The following is a 16,000-nucleotide window of genomic DNA, read 5'->3' as shown; positions in this document are numbered from 1 at the left end:
CTAGCTCCCTTTTCCTCTCTCTCTCTCTTCCACAGCTCTCTGAGCACTGATCCTTCCCTTCAATGCAGTAGAGGCCGGGCTTGAAGCTGGATAGGAAATGGTAAAGTAGTACACTATTCAAGTGAGTGATTCACCAGCCCTCTAGCTATATTGCAATAGGGTGTCTTGAACAAGCGCTAGAGTGCACACTGTTCTATACTGGCCACATAAAGGGGTCTAATTGTTCTTACAAATTCCTAAGTCCCCTGATTAGCAAGTATCCAAATGTATTTTTTATAAGGAACAAGATTAATGGGTATTTGAAAAAAGTTACATTTGTTCAGGAACATTCAATCTTTCTAAAAAAAAAAAAACATTGCATGCAATAACAAAGAAAAATCTCTGGCAATTAAGCTGTTTCTCATACTGAGAAACAGTCCACTTAAAACTAAGTTAAACTAGTTCGACTTAAAACTATGCAAGATTTAATTACAAAGGACCCGGCAGTAGCACAGTAGGTAGAGCTCACATGGTAGCATGCACCAGGACATGGGCGTTGATGGGTGATCCATACCCCCAGCCTGTTTCTATCTTTTCCTGGTGGGGCTGAGCTCTGGGGAACTGGGGTTCTAGGACACATTGGTGAGGTTATCTGCCCATAGAAGTCAGGTTGGTGACAAAGTAGCATCTGCAACTTGGTGGCTGAAAAGCATTAAGATACAAAACAGAGGGAGTTGAGTGGTAGCGCAGCAGGTTAAGCACACATGGCACCAAGTGAAGGGTCAGGAGCAAGGATCCTGGTTAGAGCCCCAGGCTCCCCACCTGCAGGGGAGTCGCTTCACAAAGGGTGAAGCAGGTCTGCAAGTGTCTTTCTCTGCCCCTCTCCATTTTCCCTCCTCTCTCCATTTCTTTCTGTCCTATCCAACAACAATGGCATCAATAACAACAATAATAATAACCACAACAACGATAAAACAGCAAGGGCAACAAAAGGGGGAACATAGCCTCCAGGAGCAGTGGATTCCTGGTGCAGGCACCAATCTCCAGCAATAATCCTAGAGGCAAAAAAAAAAAAAAAAAAAGAAAGGAAAAGAAAAGAAAAAGATATAAAGCAGAGAGGCCTCGAGGTGGCGCACTTGGTTAAGGTGGCAAAGCACATAGACCAGCACAGGGATCCCATCCCAGTTCAAGCCCCCGGCACCCCGCTTGCAGGCTCTCCTCACTTTGCCAGCAGTGAAGCAGGTCAGCAGTTGTCTTTCTCTCCTCTTCTCTGTCTTCCCCTCCTCTCTCAATTTTTCTCTGTCCTATCCAACAACACAACAGCAGCAACAACAATAATAATAATGGAAAAAAGATGACAGCCAGTAGCAGAGGATTTGTAGTGCAGGCACCAAGTCCCAGCTGTAGCCCTGGAGGCAAAATAAAATAAAATAAAATAAAATAAAAATCAGAACAAATTTTTTAAATATTTTATTTTATTTATTTATTCCCTTTTGTTGCCCTTGTTGTTTTATTGTTGTAGTTATTATTGTTGTTGTCGTTGTTGTTGGATAGGACAGAGAGAAATGGAGAGAGGAGGGGAAGACAGAGAGGAGGAGAGAAAGATAGACACCTGCAGACCTGCTTCACCGCCTGTGAAGGGACTCCCCTGCAGGTGGGGAGCCAGGGTTCGAACCAGGATCCTTATGCCAGTCCTTGTGCTTTGCGTCACCTGCGCTTAACCCCCTGCGCTACAGCCCAACTCCCAGCAGAACAAATTTTTAAGTAATCAGGAACCTAAAGATAAGAATATAGCAGATGAGATTTGGGGTTTTCATGTTAAAAGAAGCCAGCAAGTCTATTTGAGGTATATTCCAAGGGGCCCATGACTTTACTAATTTTTGCCTGAGTCCGATAGCTAACGTGCAGGTGGGCTGAAAGTATTGTCTAGGAAGATGGTGTCAGAGTTGGTAATAGGACTACAAAGCTCTGGTTGTAGGGATTATGTAGAATTATACCCCTCTTATCCTACAATCTTGTTGATCATTATTACATTACTAATAAAATAATAATTTTAAAAAATGCACCAGGACCCAGGGTTTGAGCCCCCATTCCTCACCTACAGGGTGAGAAACTTCCTGAGCAGTAAATCAGTTCTGTAGGTGTCTATCTTTCTCACTCCCTCTCTATTTCTCCTCCCTCAAATCCTCTCTGTCCTATCAAATAAAATAGGAAATAAGTAATAAAATATTACATAAGAAGATTTAATTATGTTTAAAGAACAGAACATAATGGATTTAAGAAAACTATGTATAGAATTCCCCAACTATTTGCTTTATTTTTTACTTGAGTTATAATTGACATGTAACATATTAGTTTTATATGTATCACATAATGATATTTGAATTAATTACAAAGCAGTCATCACAATAAATAGGTATCATCTCTCCCCATACACAGAATTTTTAAATCTTTATTAATTGGATAGAGACAGCCAGAAATCAAGAGGGAGAGAGACAGAGAGTCACCTGCAGCCCTGCTTCACCACTTGCAAAGCTTTTCCCCTGCAGGTGGAGACCAGGAGCTCGAACCCGGGTTCTTGTGCATTGTAATGCATGTGTTCAAACAGGTGCACCACCACCCGGCCCCAGAATTTTTTTAGTTTTTATTATAAGCTCTAATCTAGGAATTGCCAAAATATGAAATACAGCTATCAACATCATTTGTGACTAGAAGTTTGTACATGTTGATCTCTTCCACTAATTTTATCCACCCACATCTCATCCTTCCCCCATCTCTAATCTCTGGCAACCAAGAGTGTATTTTGTATCTATACGAGTTTGGTGTTTTTGTTTTGTTTTTAGATTTCAAATATGAGACCTTAGAGTATTTGTTATTCTCTGACTTTATTTTACTTGGCAGAATGCCCTCAGTGTTTTTCCACATTATCAAAAATGACAGGATATCCTCATTTTGTATTGCTGAATAGCAGATATATATATATCCATTCATCCAACAGTGGATATTTAGGTATTTAGGCTGTTTCTGCAACTCTACGATTGCAATAGTGTTGCTATGAAATAGGGATGGAGATATCTTCCCAAGATAGTGTTTACGTTTTCTTTGGATATATTCCCGTATGTGGTATCACTAGATCTTATACTAGTTCTGTTTTTAATTTTATTGAGGTGTCTCCATACTGTTTTCCACTATGACTTTATCAACTTATATTCCCACCAACATTGCACAAAGGATCCCTATTTCTCCATGTTCTCATCAACACGTGTTATCTCTTATGGCTTTGAAGATAGACATTCTAACAAGTATGAGGTAATACCTATAATAAAGATGGAGTGTGTCTTGCTATGAGTTGGCCACTTTTGGAACAAGTACCCTATATACCGGAATAGTCACAGTTATTTAGTGTATTGTAAGTGGTTAAATAGTTACATTCAAACAGGCCTTGGGAGGACTGGCCCTCCCATTCTCAGTAAGATTAATGTGTTTTCTCCTCAAGTGGGTCATTCTGGGTACAGCCTGGCCCTCTAGTTCTGGAACTACACACAAGAAGACAAACATCTTATTATATTGTCTAGCAATTATTAACTTTGAAAAAAAAAAGTCCTTCTAAGGGAAAGAACATGTCAAAGTAACAAACTAAAAACAAAAATGGTGTACTTATGTATATAAATTGACTCTGCTAGAGATAGTTGGTGGGAGTTTCACCTGTGGAGAGGGAAACTGCCCAGGACTCTAAATCAAGATTCCACCCAGCTGCTTTGAAATACGGCTCCCACAGCTAGAAATAGTGGACATTGTAAGTAACCCAACTGGATATTTAACTGCTTGTATATGTGCTGCTTCCTATTTTAAAAAAATTATGCTGCTTCCTAGTTATATAGGAAATATTTCTATAAGCTACATTTATATACCTTCTTTGTTTTGCCCACAGCTAGAAATAGTGGACATTGTAAGTAACCCAACTGGATATTTAACTGCTTGTATATGTGCTGCTTCCTATTTAAAAAAAAATTATGCTGCTTCTTATTTATATAGGAAATATTTCTATAAGCTACATTTTTATACCTTCTTTGTTTTGCCCCTGTGCTCCCCTTAATACATCCATATTAAGAAATCACTTTCTTGGTATTGAAACTACAGTGATTGCATCTCACTTCCATACCTGCCAAGAACATTTCTCACTGTTATTTTAACTACTGATGATTACAGAGGTTGAATATATTCTCTTATCCTTGCTGGTCATTTCTGTATGTCTTCTTTGGGGAGAAAAAAAAAAAGCCTATTTGGATCTTTTCTGCCCATTTTTTACTCCAATTGTCTGGATTATTTTGCTGGGGGGATGGAAGGTAATATGTCCTAGTGGCTAGAATGTTGGACTTGGGTGCATGGGGTCCTCAGCACTGAATGTGCCAAGCCTGAATGCTCTGGTTTTCTTTCCTTTTTTCTCTTACGATAATAAATAAATCTTTAAAAAAAAAAGTACTTGCATTTATACTTGATCATAACACTAAAATATTCGCTTGAGTATTTCATAAAATATAGGCACAATTACTGTTGTTTTATAGAATAGTATTTATACTGATTAAATGTGCTTTTTTATTTTTAAAATCACTTCATTGGAGTGATTAAATGTTAAAGTTAAGCGATATGACACAGGTACTTTTTTTAATGGATGTATCTATTTATTAATTAAAGAGAGAGAACTAGATCACTCTGGCACATGCAATGCTGAAGATCAAACTTAGGAGCTCAAGTATAAGAATTCAGTGTTCTATCCACAGTGCCACTTCCTAGGCTGCTGCTGTAGCTTTATATCTTTTTATTTTTATTTTTTAATATTTATTTATTTATTTCCTTTTTGTTGCCCTTGTTTTTATTATTGTTGTAGTTATTATTATTGTTATTGATGTCGTCATTGTTGGATAGTACAGAGAGAAATGGAGAGAGGAGGGGAAGACAGAGGGGAGAGAAAGATAGACACCTGCAGACCTGCTTCACCACCTGTGAAGCAACTCCCTTGCAGGTGGGGAGCCCTGGGCTTGAACCAGGATCCTTATGCCAGTCCTTGAGCTTTGCGCCACGTGCGCTTAACCCACTGCGCTACCGCCCGACTCCCTTTATTTTTATTTTTAAAAATTATTTCACTTATTTGATAGAGACAGAGATAAATCAAGAGGGAAGGGGAAGGTAGAAAGGGAGAGAGACATCTAAGCATTGCTTTACCTCTAGTGAAGCTTCCCCCCACACTCTCCTCCCTGAAGGTGGGGACTAGGGATTTGAACCTGGGTCCTTGTAATGTGTGTACTAAACCAGATGTGCCACCACCCAGCCCCGCCTTTTTATTTTTAATCTGCCTGTGGAAATTAAGCCCAGAATCTCATGTTTGTCAGGCATATGTTAAACCACTGGACCATCTCCCCACCTGCCCTTTCAAAATGTATACAGTAGAACTCATCATTTGACTTTCTTTTTATATTGGTGTGTCAGAGGTTAAACCCAGGTGCTCCCATACGTAAGGCATGCACTCTAACACAGAGCTGTTAGGCCCCCTTCCAACCACTGACATTTAGACTTTGGATCTTTTATTTATAATCCTAAGAATTTTCTTTTGTTCCTGACTATGCTCTAGTTCAGCTTCTGCAACTCTACCTATGTTTCTTTCTTTTTTTTTTTTAAATTTTTTTATATTTATTTATTTTCCCTTTTGTGGAACTTGTTTTTTGTTTTATTTATTTTTATTTTTATTTTTTTATTTTTTATTTAAGAAAGGATTAATTTAAAAAACCATAGGGTAGGAGGGGTACAATTCCACACAATTCCCACCACCCAATCTCCATTTCCCACCCCCTCCCCTGATAGCTTTCCCATTCTCTATCCCTCTGGGAGCATGGACCCAGGGTCCTTGTGGGTTGCAGAAGGTGGAAGGTCTGGCTTCTGTAATTGCTTCCCCACTGAACATGGGCGTTGACTGGTCGGTCCATACTCCCAGTCTGCCTCTCTCTTTCCCTAGTAGGGTGGGTCTCTGGGGAAGTGGAGCTCCAGGACACATTGGTGGGGTCTTCAGTCTAGGGAAGCCTGGCCGGCATCCTGATGACATCTGGAACCTGGTGACTGAAAAGAGAGTTAACATACGAAGCCAAACAAATTGTTGAGCAATCATGGACCCAAAGCTTGGAATAGTGGAGAGGAAGTGTTAGGGGGGTACTCACTGCAAACTCTAGTGTACTTCTGCTTTCAAGTATATATTTTGCAGTAGTTTATGGATATGTGTGAACATATGCTTTCTCTCACAGAAACTGGTGTATATCTAGGCACTTGTTTTTTTATTGTTGTTGTAGTTATTATTGTTGTTGTTATTGATGTCATCATAGTTAGGACAGAGAAAAATGGAGGGAGGAGGGGAAGACAGAGAGGGGGAGAGAAAGACAGATACCTGCAGATCTGCTTCTCTGCCTGTGAAGCAACTCCCCTGCAGGTAGGGAGCTGGGGGCTTGAACCAGGATCCTTATGCCGGTCCTTGTGCTTTGTGCAACGTGCGCTTAACTCATTGCTCTACCACCCAAATCCCAACTCTACCTATGTTTCAAAATTTCTCTCTAATTCTATTTCTTTATCAATTATTTTCAAGTCTATCCTTCCTATAGTCAAAACTAATTACTTCCCTCCAGCTAACACATTGTATATTGTGGCATTGCTATTATAGGCCTGAATAACATTAGCCATTCTGTCTATGGTCACTGTAAATGATAGATAAAAGAAGAGCTCAAACCTATCTGACTTCAAAGTCCATTCCCCTCTGCCACACTGTATCTTAAGAATTATAATGCCTGAATTGGGGCCCACCAAAGGGCTGGCATGATATTCCAGCATCTAGCATAATACCTTGTATGTACAAAATGGGCAATCCTATGTTAATGTGAACTGACAAATGCAAAAGTCATTCTGAGTATATGTATTCAAATAATATGTACTCACATTGTTTCATTGACAGTTTGAATTCTTATTGTTGCAGCCCAGGATGTTGTGGCACAGTGGCTAAAGCAATGGACCTAAGTACATGAGGTCTCGTTTGATCCCACCATTACATGTACTGAAGAGAAATTTGATTTCCTCTCTCTCTCATAAATAAATACACATTTAAAAAAAATTTTTAAATAAAATTCACATTTTAAAAAATGTATTTTTGCTGTCCGGGAGGTGGCACAGTGGATAAAGTGCTTGACTCTCAAGCGTGAGGTCCTGAGTTCAAGCCCCAGTGCACATGTACCAGAGTGATGTCTGGTTCTTTCTGTCTCTCCTCCTATCTTTCTCATCAATAAATAAATAAAATATTTAATAAAAAATAAATAAAAATAAAAAATGTATTTTGTTAGCATAATGATTATGAGGTTCTGGGGTCCTAGGTTCAATCCCTTGTACCACCATAAGTCAAATCTAAGTGGTGCTTTGGATATAGCTGTAGATGTATGCATATAGACATATTCACAGATATAGGTAGATATAGATATTTGTTATTTTAAAGGAAGAGAATAGGGACTATGGGGATAAAAGTAGTGGACTATAATAATGTACTATTCTAAAGAAAAGTATGGAGGCCAGGTGGTAGTGCACCTGGTTAAGGGCACACATTACAGTAAGCAAGGACCCAGGTTCAGTCCCCTGGTCCCCGCCTGTATGGAAGAAGCTTCACAAGTGGTGAAGTAGAGCTGCAGGTGTCTCTCTGTCTCTTCCCCTCTCCATTTCCTCTTCCCTTCTCTCTGTCTCTATAAAATAAATAAATAAACATTTATTTTAAAAGACTTATCAGAAAAGTATTAGAAATGCACTTAGGGGGAGTCCGGCATATGCGCAGCGGGTTAAGCGCACGTGGTGCAAAGCACAAGGACTGGAGAAAGAGGGTTAAGCGCACGTGGTGCAAAGCACAAGGACTGGAGAAAGATCCAGGTTAGAGCCTCCGGCTCCCCACCAGCAGGGGAGTCACTTCACAGGAAGTGAAGCAGGTCTGCAGGTGTCTGTCTTTCTCTCCCCCTTTCTGTCTTCCCCTCCTCTCTCCATTTCTCTCTGTCTTATCCAACAATGGTGACATCAATAACAACAATCATAACTACAACAACAATGAAAAACAAGGGAAACAAAAGGGAAAATAAATAAATATAAAAAAATAAAATAAGATAAATGCCTTAGGAAAATATAACTTAAGTGGAAAAAAGACTGAAAAGAAAATCAATTCGCCGAGTGAATATTCTCACTTTAATATCTATATCTAATTTTTAAAACTCCAATGTCATTTTATTGAGGAAGTATTGATTTCAATGATTTTTGTTGTCACCTATATCTAATTTGTAAAAAAAAAAATTATTGAACTTTACCAATTCACAATTGGTAGTAATTTGTTCTGGCAGCTCTAGGAAACAAGTACAGAGGTTTATTTCCAATTTGCGCTGCTAATGATGATGTCTATGGGGAATGCACAGGTGGAGAGAAACTTAGCCAATTGCCAGGGGCCCAAGATTAGATGAGTTCCAGAGTAGAGAGAAAGTAACCACAGTTAGTTGCCATACAGTTGATCAGAAGATGTCAGGTGGTACTGAATAGGGACCCAGATCAAATTGATGGGGTTTACAGTTAATAATATTTACATATTTTCCCATATTTGAGAGTTACTCTCTTCTCAGATACAGCTTTCTAGTCCTATTCCCAACTCTGACACCATCTCCCCAGCCAATATCTTTAGCCTACCTTCATGTTAGCTGTTGGGAACAGACAAAAATTAGTAAGGTCATGGACCCCTTGAAATATACCTAAAATAGACCTACTAGCCTTTTCCAAAATGGATACCCCCAAATCTCATTTATTATAGTCCTACCTCTAGATTCCTGATTATTAAACAATTTCTTCTGCTTCATATCTTAATGGTTTTTCAGCCACCAAGTTGCAGATGCTACTATGATGCCAACCTAACTTCACTGGAGAGATGACCTCACCAATGTGTCCTAGAACCCCACCTCTCCAGAGGCCTGCCCCACTAGGGAAAAAGAGAGAGGGGCTGGGACCGTGGATCGACCTGCCAATGCCCATGTTCAGCCGAGAAGGAATTACAGAAGCCAGACCTTCCACCTTCTGCACCCCATAATGATCCTGGGTCCATGCTCCCAGAGGGATAAAAGACAGGAAAGCTTCTGATGGAGGGGGTGACATATGGAACTCTGGTGGTGGGAACTGTGTGGAATTGTACCCCTCTTATCCTATGGTCTTGTCGATCATTATTAAATCAATAAAAAAAAATCCAAATTTTTAAAAAAAGAAAGAGAAAAGAAAGGTCAGGTAGGAATACCCACATATGATGTCCCTAGCTAGGACAATCTCAATTGTATGCCCCCTCATCCCAAGCTTCAAGAAGTATTTGTAAAACTTATACATTACATAATATACATCAGAAGTAGATGTTCAAACAAAATAACAGGAGACAAAGATCAGAATACATTTTTTATGACAACACATAACACTTTTTTTTTTGCCTCCAGGGTTATCGCTGGGGCTCGGTGCCTGCATTAGGAATCCACTGCTCCTGAAAGTCTTTTTTTCACCTTTTGTTGCCCTTGTTATTTATCGTTGTTGTTGTTATTATTGTTGTTCTTGGATAGGACAGAGAGAAATGGAGAGAGGAGGGGAAGACAGAGAGGAGGAGAGAAAGGCAGACAACTGCAGACCTGCTTCACTGCTTGTGAAGCGACCTTCCTGTACGTGGGGAGCTGAGGGCTTGAATCGGGATCCTCTTGCCAGTCCTTGCACTTTGCACCATGTTGGCTTAGCTCACTGCGCGCTACAGCTGGGTCCCCTAGAATACATTTCTTTTTTCAAAAAATATTTATTCCTTTTTGTTGCCCTTGTTGTTTTATAGTTTGTTGTTACTGGTGTCATAGTTGTTGGATAGGACTGAGAAATGGAGAGAGGAGGGGGAGAGAAAGAACCCTGCAGAACTGCAGACTTGCTTCACCGCTTGTGAAGCAAATCCCCTGCAGGTGGGGAGCCAGGGGGTCGAACCCAGTTCCTTGCGCTTTGCGCCACGTGTGCTTAACCCGCTGCTACCGCCCAACTCCCCAGAATACATTTCTAAGGGAGAAAACATCAGGGTAAAACTATAACCAAATGTCATTATGGCAGGTATATTCTTTTGATGCTATAAGATATTGAGTATATTCTAGTTATCCCATGCACAATCTCCAGACCCTTAGGGCAGCAGCCAGATATTCAGATTTAGGGGTGATCGCTATAGCAGATCCAACTCTGTCCTGCCTGTGGGTAGAAGTCTGAAATATCCAGAGCAGAATTTTGTGATAATGGGACAGAGCCTGAAATGCAGGCCTTGTGGTATATATTAGTCAGTAACTTGTGGACAAATAACAAGCAAAACATATACATAGATACAAAGGTAACAATCAGCAAGATTTCCAAAAACAAGTATCAGAAAGTATGGAGTTAGAAAACTTCAACAGGTATCTCAATCTTGTCAAAAAATTATGAATATGAATAATGATGGCCTTTTTCTGGATAGTTACTTATTCCTACAGGGATTCTTCCTCTTTTATTCTGTTCTTCTCCAGATGGCATGTTGCTATACAAAACTATTATTCCTCTTTCTCCTCCTTTACCACCTCCCTCCTCCTCCTTCTAGACAGAGACAGGCAGATAGATAGATATAGAGGGAGAGAGAGAGAGAGAGAGAGAAAGAGAGATGGAGAGAGAATTACAGCACTGAAGCTTCTTTCAGTGTGGCAGTGTTCCTGGTCAACGTGGGTCATGCACACAGCAAAGCTGCAGGCTATTTCATCAGTTCACTACACAGAATTCTCTCATATATGTCGTGGCCAACTTACAGGAAAATTATCTGGCCTTCTTTGGTCTATGGTTGATGTCAGTAGTGATTTTTTTTTTTTTTTTTTTTTTTGCCTCCAGAGATCCTCGGTGCCTGCACCACGAATCCACTGCTCCTAGAGGCTATTTTTTCCATTTTGTTGCCCTTGATGTTTTATGGTTGTGGTTGTCATTATTGTTGTTGGATAGGATAGAGAGAAATGGAGAGGAGGGGAAGACAGAGAGGGGGGAGAAAGATAGACACCTGCAGACCTGCTTCATCACCTGTGAAGCGACTCCCCCGCAGGTGGGGAGCCGGGTCTTGAACCGGGATCCTTACTTCGGTCCTTGTGCTTGGTGCCACGTGAGTCCAACCCACTGCTACCGCCAGACTCCCCAGTAGTTATTTCTTAACTTACAGTCTTGGGGCACTGGTCTTCAACCTTGCTGCATTTACTGTGGTAAAGCATTTCTCCTTTCTAGGTGTCTACTAGTATTGACGCAGCTTCTACTGGCTACAAGGTCCTATCTGGAGTTTTGTGTTTTATACTAGCACCCGCTGTTGACAAATGTGACCTTTCTCCTGACTGGTATTCCAAAGTCTTCATTCTCTATATCCTGCTATAACTGACATGTTTCATTATAAAACAAACAAAAAAACTTTCCTCTGTGGGCTCAAGATTTTTCAGTCTTGAAGTCCTCTGTATCAAGCAGTGCTCTTCAGGACCCTCAGATATTGTCCACCAATCCAGGGCCCTCTTTCAGTCACTCCTACTCTCCCACAACACTAAGCTGGAGTCTGTGGTGCCATTCTAACCACAGATTTCTCCAAGAAGCAAAAAGAACATTTGGGCTGCACCTGAAGAAGTCATCAACTGCCTTGTGATAGCAAATTCTCTTATCTTGATGTGTCTTCCTCTGAAATTAACTCTACTGGGAGTGCAGAGAGCTACTCTCTTGGATTTATACCCTAGTAATGGGCAGATCATTCCCTTTACAGTTTAACAAGAAATGGTCCAGACCATTGTCTGATAGTTTTCTGCTATATATTTACTTCATGGTCAATGTTTCATACTTAGACTTTGGAGTAAAGATCAAACTTCGGTGGTGATAAGAAAGTCCTTTTATCTATCTTGCAAGTCACCTTTCAGGTTCATTTTCCATCTTCTTTAAAAACAAAACTATTTAACTTATTATTTATTGGACAGAGACAGAGAAATCAAGAGGGAAGAGAAACACCCTACTTCACTTCTCAGGAAGCTTTCCTTGCAGTTGTGAACAGAGGCTTGAACCCAGGTCAGTCCTTGTACATGATGACATGTGTACTCAACCCAGTGTGCTACTGCCAGGCCCCTTATTATCCACCTTCTGGATTTATGAAAGTCATATTTAAGACTCTTAACTGAGCAGTGACTTTTTCTTTCAAAGCACTAGTTGTCTCTTCTCCCATGGAATAGGTGTCCCTGGCTATGGCCAACTTTCTGACAGAAGGACTATGAAAGTTAAAGATAAATTGTTGTGGTCCAGAAGGTGACTCAGTGGCTAAGGCACTAGACTCTCAAGCATGAGGTCCTGAGTTCAATCCCTGGAAGCACATGTACCAGAGTGATGTCTGGTTCTTTCTCTCTCTCCCCTATCTTTTTCATAAATAAATAAATAAATAAATAAAGTCTTTAAAAAAAAGATAAATTGTTGAGAAAAAAAATATACCAGGTGAAATTTCAAAATCATATTCTGGGCTGGGAGATAACATAATGGTTATGCAAAAAAGAAAAATTTCATGCCTGGGGCAACAAAGATCCCACATTAAACCATCAGCAGACCACCATAAGCCAGAGCTGATCAGTGTTCTGGTTTCTTTTAAAAAAAAAATGGATACATCAAAACAGTATTCTGTGTCAGTGTTATTTCTGATTTTGTTATCACAGCTTCATTACATTAAGAGCTTCCCTAAGCATTCAAACTTTGTATCTGAAAGATTAAAGAATTTGTTTCTTGGGGGCTGGGTGGTAGTGTAGCAGGTTAAGCACACATGGCACAAAGAACAAGGACCAGTGTAAGAATCCTGGTTCGAGCCCCCAGCCCCTCCACCTGTAGGGGGGTTGTTTCACAAGTGGTGAAGCAGGTCTGAAGCTGCCTATCTTTCTCTCCCCCTCTCTTTCTTCCCCTCCTCTCTAGATTTCTCTCTGTCCTATCTAACAACAATATAAATGACAACAATAGCAATAACGGCAACAAGGGCAAGAACAAGGACAACGAAATGGGAAAAAATGGCAAAAAATGGCCTCCAGGAGCAGTGGATTCATAGTGCAGGCACCAAACCCCAACAATAACCCTGGAGGAAAAAAAAATTATTTCTTATACTTCTTAGAAAACCCAAAACATTGACATAATCTTCTCTAAAGAAGAGATACAAAGGGTCAATAAACATGAAAAAATGAGGCCCCAAATTTAATCCCTTGTACCACCATAAGTCAGAGCTGAGCAATGCTCTGGAGATAAGATAGATAGATAGATAGATAGATAGATAGATAGATAGACAGATATACATACATATATAGAGATATGCATATATAGATATACAGAAATAAATACATATATCTACATTTGCTATACATATATCTATATTTGTTAGAACATATCATTTATAACTGAAAGAATTTCATACTTTAGGAAAGATAGAAACGCCAATTCTTGGAGAGGTTTGGGGGGAAAGGAACCTTTGCCCTGTCCTGCCCTTCTCTGCAACAACACACTGGCCAATGTTTTCATACCTTGGTCAACATACTCAAGAACTTTGTACAATATTTCCACTTTAACTTGATTCTATCTGGACTTTCACTAGGAAAAGTATCCTTCCAGTTTACTCTCATTTATCTTTTTTAAAATTTTATTTGTAAAACAGAAACACTGACATGACCATAGGATAAAAGAGGTACAATTCCCACCACCAGAACTTTGTATCCCATCCCCTACCCAATAGCTTTCCTATTCTTTAACTCCCTATACTCTTCTGGGAGTATGGACCCAGGGTCAGTATGGGGTGCAGAAGGTAGGAGGTCTGGCTTCTGTAATTGCTTCTCCGTTGAACATGGGCGTTGGCAGGTCGATCTATAGTCCCAGCCTGTCTTTCTCTTTCCCTAGTGAGGCAGAGCTCTGGGAAAGCGGGGCTCCAGGATACATTGGTGAGGTCGTCTGCCCAGGGAAATTTACTCTTATTTCTATAAACTACAGTGCATGCTTAAGGTTTCAGCACTAGATATAGAGAGACTTGAAGTCAACTTGATTTCTAAATATGCACAATATGGTTATGAATTGACTGTTAAAAGATCACTATATAATAGATTCATGTATTTAAAACAATTACAATATTAAATGTTTCCCTCCTTTCTGCTGGGTTTTGAACCTGAAGACTTCTAGGTTGCCAAAAAAGGTCTCTAACCAGTAGGCTGCCAGCCTATCTCAAGGAGCCAAGCCTTCTTTTCTTGCCTTAATGCTCTCTTAGAAATGAGAGAAAGCTGTGAACATGATGCTAATTTCAATACCTTTAATCACTTTATATGAGATAAATCATTTGATCTACTTCTCTGTCGAGACAATGTAATGTTTCAATAACACTTGACACTCATAACTCACTGGCCACTGTTTTCACATCTGGTCAACACACTGAAGAACTTTTGAATGATATCCCCCTGTAACTTAATTCTATATGGACTTTCATAAGAAAAGGCAACCTTCAAATTTATTGTCACTACAATAGACTACAGAAAGTGCTTAAAAGCTTCAAAGCTAAATTTGGGAAGATTTAAAGTGGATTTGGTTTTAAAATACGCACAGGGGAGTCGGGTGGTTGCACAGTGGGTTAAGCCAGGTGGCACATAGTATAAGGACTGGTGCAAGGATCTCGGTTCAAGCCCCCGGCTCCCCACCTGCAGTGGAGTCACTTCACAGGCAGTGAAGCAGGTCTGCAGGTGTCTATCTTTCTCTCCCCGTCTCCGTCTTCCCCTCCTCTCTCCATTTCTCTCAGTCCTATCCAACAACAATGAAATCATCAATAACAATAATAACTACAACAATAAAACAAGGGCAACAAAAAGGAATAAATATTTTTTAAAATCTAAAAAAATATGTACAGTACAGTTATAACTTGTTTACTAAATGATTTATACATGTGTTTGAGAGAATTACTATATTAAATGTTCCCATCCTCTCTTGTAGGTTTTGACCTGAGGACTTCCGGCTTGCCAAGCAAAATCTCTACCAATGGGTTATCAGCCTGGCTCTACTGGTCAGGCCTCCTTCTCTTCCCCTAAGGTTCTCTGGCAAATGAGAGAAATCTGTAAAGGTGGTTATCACTTCACTACCTTTAATCATTGTTGGAAATAAATAGCTTGTTCTAAGTCTCTACCAAAGCAATGTGTCAGCATCTCTTAACACACTCAAGAACTCTGGAATGATATTTCCACTTCAATTTTACTCTATCTCAACATTTACTAGGAAAACAGTCCTTCACATTTACTCTCAATGCAATAGACTAATGAAAGTGCTTTAAAGTTTTATCATTATATATAAGGAGACTTGCACTTGTAAAATGTATGCATAGTATAGTTATGAATGTATTTTTTTTGTCTCCAGGATTATCACTGGGGTTTGGTGCCTGCATTACGAATCCACTGCTCCTGGAGATTATTTTTCCCATTTTGTTGCCCTTGTTGTGGTTGTTATTATTGTTATTGTTGTTATAGCTGTTGTTGTTGTTGGGTAAGACAGAGAAATCGAAAGAGGAGGGGAAGACAGAGAGGAGAGAAAGATAGATACACGAGGACCTGCTTCACCGCTTGGGAAGCGACGCCCCCTGCAGGTGGGGAGCTGGGGGCTCGAATTGGGATCCTTACGCCAGTCCATGCGCTTTGCACCATAGGCGCTTAACCCACTGTGCTACCGCCCAGCCCCCATGAGTGTATTTTTTAAGATCACTGTGTAATTTATACATGTGTTTGAAATATTTGCAGTGTTAAAAAAAAGGTTTGTAGTATTTTTGAAGAAGTAACATAGTATTATGGTGCCTGAAATCCCTTAAACAGAGCTCTAGTCTTGGGGGGGGGGGGGGGGGGGTAGGGTAGGAAGGATCCCAGACTCCTTTTCCCAGACTTCCCTGAGTAGGAAC

General features: G+C 40.1%; 1 long non-coding RNA gene across 1 annotated transcript; it reads left to right on the top strand.

Moving 5' to 3' along the window:
• Positions 1–3,638: 3,638 nt before the first annotated feature.
• On the top strand, positions 3,639–15,245 carry LOC132539301 (uncharacterized). The gene is made up of 2 exons (XR_009550557.1): positions 3,639–3,775; positions 15,052–15,245. It is a non-coding gene; the product is annotated as an uncharacterized LOC132539301 (long non-coding RNA).
• Positions 15,246–16,000: the final 755 nt, after the last annotated feature.

Source organism: Erinaceus europaeus, chromosome 7 (genome assembly GCF_950295315.1).
Source record: "Erinaceus europaeus chromosome 7, mEriEur2.1, whole genome shotgun sequence".
In the NCBI taxonomy this organism is placed as follows: domain Eukaryota; kingdom Metazoa; phylum Chordata; class Mammalia; order Eulipotyphla; family Erinaceidae; genus Erinaceus; species Erinaceus europaeus.
Note: the sequence above shows the minus strand (reverse complement) of the source record. Positions and strands in the feature narration are given on the sequence as shown.